The sequence below is a fragment of the Rhamphochromis sp. 'chilingali' genome (assembly GCF_963969265.1).
Source record: "Rhamphochromis sp. 'chilingali' genome assembly, chromosome: 8".
NCBI classification, from domain to species: domain Eukaryota; kingdom Metazoa; phylum Chordata; class Actinopteri; order Cichliformes; family Cichlidae; genus Rhamphochromis; species Rhamphochromis sp. 'chilingali'.
This window is the reverse complement of record NC_137935.1, coordinates 40,645,508-40,659,804: the sequence shown is the minus strand read 5'-3', so window position 1 is coordinate 40,659,804 and position 14,297 is coordinate 40,645,508.

Sequence of the window (14,297 nt, the reverse complement as noted above, 5' to 3'; positions counted from 1 at the left end):
GTATTCTTGCCAATTCCTTTCTGTGTCCCGCTCATGTATTGACCCATGTGCCTGTTCATCTTAGCCGATATGATGCCTGACAGGAGCTTCCATGTAGTACTGAGGCAGGTTATTGGTCGGTAGTTGGAGGGGACCGGTCCCTTCTTGGGGTCCTTGGGGATCAGGACCGTCCGGCCTTCAGTTAGCCATTCCGGGTGTCTCTCGTTAACTAGCAGCTGGTTCATTTGTGCTGCCAGACGCTCGTGGAGTGCAGTCAGCTTCTTCAGCCAGTAGGCGTGAACCATGTCGGGCCCTGGTGCTGTCCAACTCTTCATACTGGAGACCCTTTCTTGGATATCTGCCACTGTGATGGTTACTGGACCCTGTTCAGGGAGGTCGCTGTGGTCAGCCCTCAGATCCTCTAGCCACTGAGCATTGCCGTTATGGGTTGCATCCTTCTCCCATATGCTCTTCCAGTATATATATATATATATATATATATATATATATATATATATATATATATATATATATATATATATATATATATATATGAACAACACCCAGCACGCCCCTGCGGGCGGTTTATCCTTCAAGCTCGGGTCCTCTGCCAGAGGCCTGGGAGCTTGAGGGTCCTGCGCAGTATCTTAGCTGTTCCCAGGACTGCGCTCTTCTGGACAGAGATCTCCGATGTTATTCCCGGGATCTGCTGGAGCCACTCGCCTAGCTTGGGAGTCACCGCACCTAGTGCTCCGATTACCACGGGGACCACCGTTACCTTCACCCTCCACATCCTCTCGAGCTCTTCTCTGAGCCCTTGGTATTTCTCCAGCTTGTCGTGTTCCTTCTTCCTGATATTGCTGTCATTCGGAACCGCTACATCGATCACTACGGCCGTCTTCTTCTGTTTGTCTACCACCACTATAGGATGAGGGACCTATGGATATATATATATTGTATAGAGAGCGACAGCACTGATCTGTGAGTGATGATAATTTGTGCACCAATTCCTCTGACATCGTCTTATTAATCGTTAGCTTACTATGCAAACATGACAAGTGAAATCTCCCGCAGCAAGCTTAAACATGTGAGAGGTTGATCGCGCAGAGAATCGCTGAGCTTATGTGAGTCCGTGTGTAAAAGCAGCAGGATTTATATTTTAGTTCTGTTGAGCCAAATAAGACAGGTCAGGGTGAAGAAGTGACAGCCAAAGAAAAGCTTACCACAAAACGGAGAAGTTATGACAAATCAGACTATAAGGCAAAAAGAAAGTGCAGCTTTATGGTTTCATGGACAAAAGAATTTCTGTGGCTGCGATATGATGAGCTAAATAACCAGGGCTGCACATAAGTGGTCCGCAGGTGCGCATTCGCTGTCAAAATAAAAAACACGCACAAGGGTTAGGGTTAAATTTAAAAACTGTACTTTTGAGTTAAAATATATATTTATAATTTTAATAAATGACAAATTAAAAAGGCATGAACATTTTTTTTGTATCGAAAAAATATCGAACCGTGACACCAAAGTATCGAACCGAACCGTGAATTTTGTGTATCGTTGCACCCCTAATATATATATACGATATATATACGATATATATATATATATTGTAGCGGGTCAGGGCTGTTCGGGGTTCTGTTTATACAGTTATGTTTTGTTTATGTTACCATAGTGACGGGTGACGCCCTCTCGCTGCGACAGTGTGTCCCTCCGGGGTGAGAGGGCGCTCTGTGTGTTGTTGTTGTTGTTGCTGTGCTGTTGCCGTGCTGAGCAGTTAGCTAGTGGCAGTGTTCTTCTGGCAGATGTAAATAAATGGCTGTGCTCCCTGGCTAAGAGGGCGGGGGAGCAAGACTGAACGGAATTCTGTCTCCTCCTTGTCTGAGCTCGCCACACTGGTGTCAGAAGTGGGATAGCTCACCCTCGCCGTAATGGAGAGAGACATTCAGAGGCTGGAGCAAGCTGTCGAGGAGAACATTCCCCGCTTGGGAAGCTGGCGATTGAAGAGAGAGGATGTGAGCGGCCATGTAAGTCCCCCGATGGGTCCAGATGGCGCGAGCGCACCGCGGCGGCGGCCTGTCGCGACAGATGCTAGGGCAATGCTTCATGGGCTACCTCTGTCGACCCACACGCCGAGTCCCCAACTGCGAGCAGTTATACCTACCATGCCAGTTAAGGTACCGAAATACAACGGGCTAACCCCGCTAGAGCCCTACCTCTCACAAGTGCGGCTGGCCACCAGACATAGTGGCTGGAGCGAAGAGGAGACTGCTACACACCTAGCGCTAGCATTAGAGGGAGATGCACTGCAGATACTCCTTGACCTAGCCCCGGCAGAGCAGCATAAGCTCCAGGCCCTCACCGCGGCACTCAAGAGGCAATTCGGACAGCGGCACTCCACTGATTAGAACAGAGAGCGGCTGACCAACCGGAGCCGTCAGCCGGGGGAGAGCCTGGGCACCTTTGCAGTAGACGTGTTGCTGTATGCTCGTTGTGGCTACTCGGAGTTTCCAGCAGCAGCCCGTGAGGAGCTTAGCCTGCATGCTTTTCTGCGAGGACTTTTCCCAGACCGACTACGCCAACACGTCCGCCTGGCCATGCCTCAGACCCTCCGTGAGGCGCTCCTTGAGGCTGAAAGGGCCGAGCTGGTGCTCACCAGGGGGCAGGGATAGCTCAGTAGGTAGAGTGGTGGCCCCATGATCGGAAGGTCGGGGGTTCGACTCCACTGAACGGCTACCCTGAGGTACCCCTGAGCAAGGTACCGTCCCTACTGCTCCCCGGGCGCTGCACTGGTGGCTGCCCACTGCTTCACTGGGTGAATGGGTTAAATGCAGAGGAACTATTTCCCTATGGGGACTAACACATAACACATACACATACACACCTCGCGACCTAACCAGCAGGTGCCCCTCCCCCAAACTACCCCCAAATCAGAGCCGCAGACTGCGACGGGGAGGGGGAGGTGAAGGCAACTGGTGAAGGGTTGGTTGCCCACAGACACCCAGCTGATGACAGTGACGGGGGACATTCAAGACCAGTGCATCATTGGCCTGGATCTGCTGAGCCGCTGGGGGGCCTGCGTCGACACCGTGAAGCTGGCTATCACTCTTGACGCAGAGACTTTTGTCCTCCAGCGCGGCCAAAAGCAAGGAGCGGAGGGGACCAGACGAGACAGGCGTCAGGCAGCTGCCGCTCAGCAGATTTCAGATGCTGGTGGCTCCGGGTCATCTCCACTCGCCTCAGCCTCAGCCTCTCAGCCCGACAAACCTCCCTCGACTGAGACCATCGAGGCTGTTGATGACCTTTGGCAGCGCAGCAGCGCAGGCCTCAACGTCGACCAGCGCCAGCGGTTGAGGTGCCTCCTGGATGAGAATGTGGACATCTTTGCCGCCAGTGACAAAGACTGTAGGCAGACGAGTCTGGTCCAGCACACCATCCAGCCCATCCATCTGCGCCCACACCGGCTGCCCCTCTCAAAACGGCAGGTAGCGGAGGAGAAGAGTCGTGAGATGGCTGCGGCTGGGGTGATCGAGTCGTCCAATAGCCCATGGGCGGCACCTGTGGTTCTGGTGGGGAAGAAGGATGGCAGCCCGAGGTTCTGCGTGGACTTTCGCCGTCTCAATGCAGTCATCAAGAAGGACTCGTACCCGCTTCCGCGGATCGACGAGGCCCTAGATTACGTTACCGGCTCCAGCTGTTTCAGCTCCCTCGACCTACGCAGCGGTTACTAGCCCCCGAAGCAAGGCCTAAGACTGCATTCACCATTGGACAGGGGCTATGGCAGTTCAGGGTCATGCCATTTGGGCTCTGCAATGCGCCAGCGACGTTTGAGAGGCTGATGGACAGGGTGCTCATGGATATCCCTCGTAGCCGCTGCGTTGTGTACCTGGATGACCTGTTGGTGCACGGTGGTGACTTCGACAGTGCACTGTCTCACCTGAGCGAGGTCTTGAGTGCCATCCGACAAGCTGGGCTGCGGCTCAACCCCGCGAAATGCCGGCTGTTGGCGAGAGACACCACGTTCTTGGGCCACGTGATCAGCGCTTGAGGTGTCGCCACTGACCCCGCAAAAGTGGCTGCGGTCCGGGACTGGCCGACTCCCTCGAATGTCCAAGAACTGCGGAGCTTCCTGGGCCTAGCCTCCTACTACCGTCGGTTCATCAAGGGGTTCACGACGATGGCCAGCCCCCTCCACCGCCTGACTGACAAGGGACAGCTGTTTGGCTGGGGGGATGCCTGTGCTGCGGCTTTTGCACAGCTGAAGGAGGCCCTCACCAGAGCCCCAGTCCTGGCCTACCCTGACGCCCGGCAACCTTTCATTGTGGACACTGATGCTAGCAATGTAGGAGTCAGGGCGGTCCTTTCCCAGCAGGACGAGGCTGGAGAATGGGTGGTGGCGTACTTCACTCGTGCCTTGGGGCGAGCCGAGAGGAACTACTGCGTGACCCGGCGGGAGCTGCTGGCCGTAGTGCTAGCGGTGCGGCACTTCCAGCCCTATCTGCACGGCTGCTGGTTCCTCCTGCGCACTGACCATGTGTCTCTGACTTGGCTCCTGAACTTCAAACACCCAGAAGGGCAGGTGGCCCGCTGGCTGGAGGTCCTTCAGGGCTATGACTTCGAGATCCAGCATCGGGCAGGACGACAGCATGGCAACGCTGATGCCCTCTCCAGACAGCCCTGCGTAGCCATCGAGTGCCGCTACTGCCTGCGACAGGAGGAGCGGGCCCAGGAGGTGCTGGGGGTGGCTACTGCTCAGGCCACAGCTGGCGGAGGGGGGTGGCTCCCATTGACAATGCAGCAGCTGAAGCGGGAGCAGGAGGCCGATGCGACGTTGGTTCAGGTGGGGGCCTGGCTGGAGGCGGTGCAATGCCCCGCTTGGACGGGGGTGTCGGGACAGGAGCCCGAGGTGAAGGCCTACTACTCCCAGCACAACAATCTGGAGACCCACGACGGCCTCCTGTACCGGAGATGGCGGGCCCCCGGTCAGGGCAGAGATCTCCTGCAGCTGTTGGTGCCTCGGTCGCTGCGGTCGCAGGTGCTTGAGCTGGTCCACGGCTCGGTGGGGGCAGGACACTATAGGAACGCCAAAACTCTCCGCCGCCTCAGGGGACGGTTCTACTGGCCTGGCTGTCGAGGGGATGTGGAACTTCATGTGCACTGCTGTGACACCTGCACGGCACAGAAGGGCCCAACTCAACGCTCCACTGCCCCCCTTCAGCAGTACCTGGTGGGGGCCCCAATAGAAAGAGTTGGAGTGGACGTCCTAGGGCCTTTCCCCGTCACAGAGTCAGGGAACCAGTATGTGTTGGTGGCTATGGACTATTTCACGAAGTGGCCAGAGGCCTACGCGGTGGCGGATCAGAGCGCAACGACAACGGCCGAGAAGCTGGTGGAGAAGATGTTCACCCGTTTTGGGGTCCCGGCTGAGCTCCACAGTGACCAGGGGGGTAACTTCGAATCGAAGGTCTTCGGGGAGATCTGCTGGCGGCTGGGGGTGGAGAAGACGAGAACTACACCGCTCCACCCGCAAAGCAATGGCTTGGTTGAGCGCTTCAACCGCACGCTGGCCACCCAGCTCGCCATTCTCACCAGCCACCACCAGCGGGATTGGGACCGACATCTGCCCCTGGTCCTTTGGTCGTATCGGACTGCGGTTCAGGAGTCCAGCCAGTGCACACCTGCCACTCTGATGTTTGGACGGGAGCTCCGGACGCCTGTGGATCTGGTGTTCGGGCACAGCAGGCTGAGGGAGCGGCTGCAGGTGGTTCATGACTATACCCGCCAGGCCCAGGCCAGCACCAAGGGGGTGTTTTCGTGCCAGGCGACAAGGTTTGGGTGTACTGCCCGGTCCGCAAGAGAGGAGTGTCCCCCAAACTGTGCAGTCACTGGCAAGGGCCGGCGGAGGTCGTGGAGCGGCTAACAGAAGTGGTCTACCGCATCCGCATGCCGGGCCTGGGGCGCATGGTGGTGTTGCACCGGGACAGGCTCTCACCGTACCGACTGCTCGCTCTGGCCGACGCCGGGGCAGGGGATGATGGTGGCACTCTATGTTCTGACCCGAGTGACTTTTCCCCCACTGGTTGAGACCGGCTGGTGCACCAAATGAAGGCACCTGGACATTTGCAGGACTTTGTGTGGGGTAATGGGGTCGTCCTTAGGTGGGGGCTATGTAGCGAGTCAGGGCTGTTCGGGGTTCTGTTTATACAGTTATGTTTTGTTTATGTTACCATAGCGACGGGTGACGCCCTCTCGCTGCGATGGTGCGTCCTTCCGGGGTGAGAGGGCACCCTGTGTGTTGTTGTTGTTGTTGCTGTGCTGTTGCCGGATGTAAATAAATGGCTGTGCTCCCTGGCTAAGAGGGCGGGGGAGCAAGACCGAACGGAATTCTGTCTCCTCCTTGTCTGAGCTCGCCACTATATATATATATATATCGTATATATCGTGTATATATATATATATATATATTAGGGGTGCAACAATACTCGTATCGATATTGAACCGTTCGATACAGTGCTTTCGGTTCGGTACGCTTGTGTATCAAACAATACAAAATTTATTTGATCAACTTTCCTTCCAGCCTAGGCGGAGTAGTCGAACGCAGATTCACTGAGCGCAGGGCAAGCTAGCGAGACAGAAGTTAAGCTCTCGTTGCAACATGGCAAACTGAACCTCCCTCACCCTCATTCAGATCTGGCGTTTGGAACTATCTTGGTCTTAATGTGACGTATGACCCTGAAGGTAAGCGCGTCATGGACAAAAGTAAAACACTATGTCGGATGTGCCACGCTCAATTACATGGGTGGGAGCTAGTGTGTTAGCGCAGTTAGCTCGTTAACGTGTTGGCCGTCCAGCCCCACGCACGGGGCGATCCGCGGTAGCTCGTTAACGGAGATTTGCCGTGTTGTGGTGTTAACGTCATTTCAACGAGATTAACGCTGAGAGCACTAGTGGGAACACAACGAATATGACTGCACATTTACTCCGACAGCATCCTAGTGCAAAGACAAGTGGAAGCAGACAAAAACAACAAGCACGCATGCTACAAACTTTACCCGAGTCATTTAGACAGCCGTTAGCACATGATTCTCCTTATGGGGACCTGATATGTTTAATATGCTGCTGAGAATATAGCCCAGAAGAAGCGTATAGTATAGCTTTTATTTTGAAAGAGCCATTTCTCTGAAACAAACTCTCTTTTCCAAAGATGAGGGATTTCTCGATCAGATAGATTTATTTTTTTATTACTTTGTTGTTTCAGGAACATTAAATTTAAAAACTGTACGTTTGAGTTAAAATATATATTTATAATTTTAATAAGTGACAAATTAAAAAGACATGAACTTTTTTTTGTATCGAAAAAATATCGAACTGTGACACCAAAGTATCGAACCGAACCGAACCGTGAATTTTATGTATTGTTGCACCCCTAATATATATATCGTATATACGATATATATATATATATATACATACATACGATGTCATATATATATATGACGACCCAGGTAAAACATCCGAAACTCAAGGCAAACAAATAATAATCCCTTAAATCAACATGATCTCAAGATGAGAAATCAAAGTGAAGACGTTCTTTTGACAGTAAAGTATTACTTTACTGTCACAACAAGTGGATCAGATGTTGTGCCCAGCGCTGCTTAGATCAGTGGATTGTGTTCCAAACACGTATGTTAACAATAGGGAACTTGCAGCGTGCCATCCAGCTGACAAACTACGCTGCATGAAAATGTCGACTGACCTGTCAGGAACTTTACATTTTGATCCAAGAGTACTCTGCAGGAACATGCATTATTCACATACTGGAGTCTGCCTTTTTTGGACCATGGCCATGTGAACTATTGAGCCAAAATCTTTTAAGAATAATGATAACAGTGGGATCCCCACCTCTCAACTCCTCTGTGCATAAGCCCCCCAGAAATACAGATGTATATTTGGACCCTGACATGAGTTTAGGTTTTTACCTGTTTACTGAAACATATTCCAGCAACAATGGACATAATGTGTAGACTCCCAGCTTTCATCTGAGGGAATCATTTTAGTTCAATTCAATTCAGTTTTATTTACACAGCGCCAAATCACAACAACAGTCACCTCAAGGTGCTTTATATTGTAAGGCAGACCCTACAATAATACATACAGAGAAAAACCCAACAATCATATGACCCCCTGCAAGCAAGCGCTTTGGCGACAGTGGGAAGGAAAAAGGGAGGGGCGGGGCCATCTGCTGCGACCGGTTGAGGTGAGAGAAGGAAAACAGGATAAAGACATGCTGTGGAAGAGCATCAGAGATTTATCCAAATTCAAACTGGAATTCAGCTCCCTAACATGTCCCACCCTCTTTTTTAAAGTGACCAAAAGTATGCAGACAATTGACTCAACATTGATTTCACAGGCAGGTGTGGGCAATTCCTGCGTTATGTCTTTATCAATTAAGCAGATAAAAGCATGGAGTTGATTTGAGGTGTGGTGGTTGCATTTGGAAGATTTTACTGTGAACAGACAACATGCAGATGGAACAAGCCATCCTTACGCTGCAAAAACAGAAAAAAAAAAACCCCTAGAAAAATTCTACAACAGTAGGAGTGACAAAAAAATCCATCCTGAGAAACAAAGAGAGCAATGGTGAACTCAGACATGCAAGAAGGCTGGGCGTCCACAAAAGACAAAAGAGGTGGATGATTGCAGAATAATTTCCACAGAGATGAGGACCCGCTTCATGACAGCCAACCAAGTGAACAACACTGTCCGGGAGGTCAGCGTATCCAAGTGTACCATAAAGAGAAGACTGCATGAAAGTAAACACAGAAGGTTCACTGCAGGGTGCAAGCTACTCATAAGCCTCAAGAGCAGAAAGGTATGATTGGACTCTGCTAAAAACACATCTAAAAAAGCCAGCACAGATCAAAAACATTTTTGGACTTATGACATCCACCTCTACCAGAATGATGGCGAGAAAAAACATATGGAGAAGGTGTGGAACAGCTCATGATCCACAGCATACACATCATCTGTTAAACACGGTGGAGGCAGGGTGATGGCTGGGGCGCGCACGGCTGCCAGTGGCACTCGGACACTAGTGTTTATGATGATGTGACAGAAGCAGCCGAAGTCATTCAGAGCTGTCTGCTCACATCCAGCTACATGCAGTCAGATTGATTGGGCAGCGTTTCATAATACAGATGGACGATGACCCATACAGCCAAAGCAACCCAGGAGTTTATCAAAGCAAAGAGGTGGAATATTCTTGAACGGCCAAGTCAGTCCCTGATATTAGCCCAACTGAACCTCCATTATACTTGTTGAAGACTAAACTTTGGACAGAACGGCCTTCAAAGAAACAGCAACTGAAAGCCGCTTCAGTAAAGGCCTGGCAGAGCATGAAAAAGGAGGAAACCAGCGAGTCCGCGAGTTCATTCAGGCTGCTGAAGGGGTTTCAACCAAGTATTAGAAATGAACATTTTATTTTCAGTTATTTCTTTTGTCCAATTACTTTTGAGCCCCTGAGATGAAGGGATCGTGTTAAAAACTGCTTTAGTTCCAAACATTTTTAAGCATTTTTTTGTTCAACCCACTGATCTAAAGCTTAACTCTGCACTTCAGCTGCATCTGAGTTGTTTCATTTAAAATCCGTCGAGGTGATGTACAGAACGCTGTCACTGTCCAAATATATATGGACCTAAGTGTAAGTTCTATGACTCTGTGGCTTTATTTACTCAGTTTGACCACATCAGCACTGCTTCAAGTCTTTACCTTAGTTCTGTGTATATTTCAATTTATATTTAAACATTTGTAAATCTGCCATCATTGTTGTTCCTGTTCATGCAGAAGCATGTCCTGATGCTTCTGCATGAACACTGCTGTTGAGAGGTGCTATACAATAAACGTGGCTAGCTTTTAGGGTCCCCACTGTGGATCCTTGTGTGTTTCCAAGCTAACCTCCAGTGACTGCACTCTGCAGTTTATCCACTAGAGGGCAGTAAAGGATAACTGAAAAACAAAAAACCAGCAAAGGCAAGGTGAATGGGTGGGTTAAGTAAAGTTAGGAAACAAAGTCACAAAGAAATAAGACAATTGAGGACATGCAGGTATCAGCTCAGCCAGTAAATTGAAAGAAGCTGGCACGCTGACAGACGGGAGGAGCAGGAACACCGTTTCTCTCATCTCTCTGTCATCCAGAGCACGTTCACACAGCTTTTGCTTATCAGACGACACTGGTGAATCATGACTGATCACACGCTGGGTTTGATCACACGTCTCCCCTGCTGCTCAGAGTCTCCACTGCCAAGAAAGAACAGACTGTGCTCACGTCAGGCTGATATATCAGTCTGGCTGTTTTATTGGGGTCTGGATGTGCCAGCCTCTGCCGACCAGAATGACAGGTCTGCACTGCTGTTGCTGCTATCATTACAGTAACTAGTGCCATACTCACTCTGACTGCACTGACAACAATAGTTCACTGTTAGTGGATACAGTTTGCATCTAATACAACAGGAATATACTTTTTTTCTTGGCAGGTGTTTGATGCCATTGTTATTGTTATGCATTAACTTACATACTGCTCATTTTGTCCTTTCACAGCAGCAAAAAAAAAAGTTTCATTTATATATATATTGCCTCAGCCCAGTGGTCTACAGCTATACCCCCTTAGGCTGAAATAATCACCAGACTGCACAACTGTGATGGTTGGAGCTGCACACACACCTATAAACACCTGTCAAAGTACTTAAAACCACCTCTGTGGGAGTGACCCTAGCAGTAAACTCTTGGACCACATTTTTCCATGATCTCTCCCCCCCCACCCCCCACCCCCCCACACACACGTCTGGTTTGCTATCCTTGTGGCAAACCAGACGTGACATCATGCTTTCTCTAGCTGCTTACCCTAACCATCAAAGATGTTTGCCTAACCCTTACCCTAAACCTAACCACAACCCTGTAACCTTGACACTAAAACCACATCTTGAGAGTGAAAAATTTTCACCCTTAAAATGTGGCTGTTGGTCCCCACCAGTATAGTAAGAACCTGTACACACACACACACACGTTATCCTTGCTGATACATGTACTTTTACATTACTTTACATAGCTACTTGTGGAGTTTTAAAGCATTGAGAACATTATCATTTCAAGACTTTTGAGACTGAATCAAAAGTGTGAAAAACAGACAGTCACAGGAGTGTGTGTGGTCTATTCCACAGGGCACAAATATATATTTCAATACCAGGACAGTGATCCTTGCTTGTCCGTCCTTTGGATACAGGCTGAACAAAGTGGTTTTCATGCCGGTCGTGGAACACCGGACCAGCTCTCTACCCTCTCGAGGATACTCGGGGGTGCATTGGAGTTTGCCCAACTAGTCTACATGTGGACTGGGGAAGGCATTCCAGGCATGTCCCACCAGGATTATTCCCGGGGCAGAACCAGTACATGCTGGAGAGAGTATATAAAGCAATGGTCAAAACAACGCCTGACCAAAGGGCTTCTGTCAGTTTAATGTGAGTCTCTGCAACCTGAAAACCAAGTTAAATACGAGTTGCGTTTAATAGCTAAATCAGAAGGTCCTCGTAAACTTTCAGACTCATTTAAGATTTTCAGTCTTTTAAAGAAAATCCCAAACTGGTATTTTTTTCTGTCACCTTTGGTAATAACACGCCTCTCATCGTAGGACATGGTCTTGGACAGCTGAGTGGAATTTTCCAGAGCATGGAGGGTTCACCTTGGGCCAAGGAGGAGACAGTATTGGAGGGCTGTTTGTGCGTATCATGCACATATAGGGATTATTCTCATAAAACGAAATTCCAGCTTGTAAAGCTTTGGTATGTCTCTGAGCCATTCGCTCTGTCTTGGAAATTAAAGTGCTTCGTCACACTCGAGAGATACTTTAAATTCTTTGGAGATTCTGGAAAAAGCATTTTGCTGAGTGGGGTAATATAAATGTTTATTCAAGCTGTGGCTGCACAGAGATACACGTCACTGTGGCACACGCAGGCCAAAGAGGTACTCCATGGTGGGGCAGATGTGTATTTCTGCTTTCAGTCCTTCACCAGTCCACTATCTGAACTCCACTTCTCAAACAAAAACACATTTTGTCGCTTTACAGAAAAAAATGGACCCATGAATGCAAAACCAATTCATTAAAGCAGCCACACGCAGCCGGCGTGCTCTTACATTAAAGTAGTGATTTATTACAGATCCTGGACAAGCGCGTGGAAACATATTATGCTGAAGGGAACTTAATCCTTCTCTTCAGCACTTTATAAACAGTTTCTCTTCTTGAAAGTTCAGGAGTGAGAGGAAGCAGGACACACGGTTCAAGCAAAGAGCTCTGTGGAGGATGGAAGACGGAAAGATGAGGTCAAACAAACTCTCCTTATCAAATTGGTGATGTAAGTAAGCTGTGCTAATGCATCAACGTCAGGAAGATTACAGGATGTAGATGATGTCACCCTCCATGGAAAGCTTCTGCCTGTTTGTTTAGTGTTATTTTCTACAAAGAAACTTGTGAATGGGATGTGTAGGAGCATGCAAAGATCTGAACGCTGACACATTTTAACCATTAAAGCAGGACTGCTGCATGACGTCCACATCATCAGAGCACCGAGTGTGGGTGTGTTGGTTTAAGAGAAACAACACACTGATTTCATGCGTCAGGAGGAAGAGTGTGGAGCTTAACATAAACTGCATGCCTTTCTCTCTAGTACGACACGCCCTGTAAGCAGTGTTTCCACTGTTTATTTCGTTTCTTTACACTTAAAATACTCGTGTATCACCTTCTCAGATAAGAACGACACCTTGTGCTTCCTGTAGGTCAGGTCAGGATTCATTCCCAGAGACTCCTCTGTTATAAAACCAGAGACCCGGCATTAAAAAAAAACTGCGTTTGTTTGAAACATAGCTACGGTTGCTAGGCACTGCAGTGGCTTTCCCAAAGGCCTCAAGAGTCAGCAATGACGCCATAGCCACAGGCTCTATAATAAGAAATGAATGCTACCACCACTGTGGTGTCATCCATTGGTTTGTGGACTACTGTTTAAAGCTTTGGGTTTATCATTTTGGCAGTCACCCACCTGTTTTTGTTTTGGTGCCTGAGAAAGTGCCCACAGGAGACTTTTGACTCCCCATTGTAGAGAAATATGCTGCAGTTCAATGGGTGGCACAGCAGAAGGTGCAACATTCAACAATCATTGAGTTCATATGTTCCACTGACTTCCATGGACACAGGTGTATACAGTCAGCGTCAGTTTTAGTTGTTATTTCTTATTATTTGATTTATAGCAGAGGCAGGGTTTAGGGAAATCAATATAGATATTCTTCTCCGTGAATCGCTACCTTATCGTGGTGGAGGGGTTTGTGTGTCCCAGGGATCCCAGGGGCTATGTTGTCTGGGGGCTTTTGCCCCCTGGTAGGGTCTCCCATGGCAAATTGGTCCTGGGTGAGGGACCAGACAAAGAGCGATTCAGAAGACCCTTATGAAGAGAACATCGAGGGAACAGTTTACCCTGCCCGGGATAGGGTTACCAGGCCCGGGGAGGGTGCCCGAGGGCGAGCGTCTGGTGGCCGGGCCTCAGTCCGGTCGGGCGCAGCCCGAAGAGGAGACATGGGCCCATCCTCCCGCAGGAGGCGCCATAGAGGTCGGGTGCATTGTGTGCTGGGTGGCGGCCAGGAGCGGAGGCCCTGGCGGACTGATCCCCAGCTGCCAAGACTGGCAATAGGGACATGGAATGTCACCTCTCTGGTGGGGAAGGAGCCTGAGTTAATGCGTGAGGTTGAGAGGTACTGGCTAGATATAGTCGAGCTCACCTCTACGCATGGCTGGAAGGTGCTCCACCTGGAGCATTGAGCTGCGGCCGCAAGGTGGTTGGTGCCTGCCGTGGTGGTAATCCCCGAACCAAATGGTGGACACCAGAGGTGAAGGGAGCCACCAGGCTGAAGAAGGAGTCCTATCGGGCTTGGTTAGCCTGTGGGACTCCGGAGGCAGCCGACAGGTATCGACAGGCCAAGCGGAATGCGGCTCGGGCAGTGGCTGAAGCAAAAACTCGGGTGTGGGAGGAGTTCGGAAAGGCCATGGAAAAAGACTTTCGGACTGCCTCGAAGAGATTCTGGTAAACCGTCAGGCGTCTCAGGAGGGGAAAGCGGTGCTCTACCTGCACTGTGTATAGTGCTGGCGGAGCGCTGCTGACGTCGACTGAGAAAATTGTCAGGCGGTGGAAGGAATACTTCGAGGACCTCCTTAATCCCACTGATACGTCTTCCGAGGAGGAAGCAGAGTCTGGGGATGAGGGGAATGACCCGCCAATTTCCGG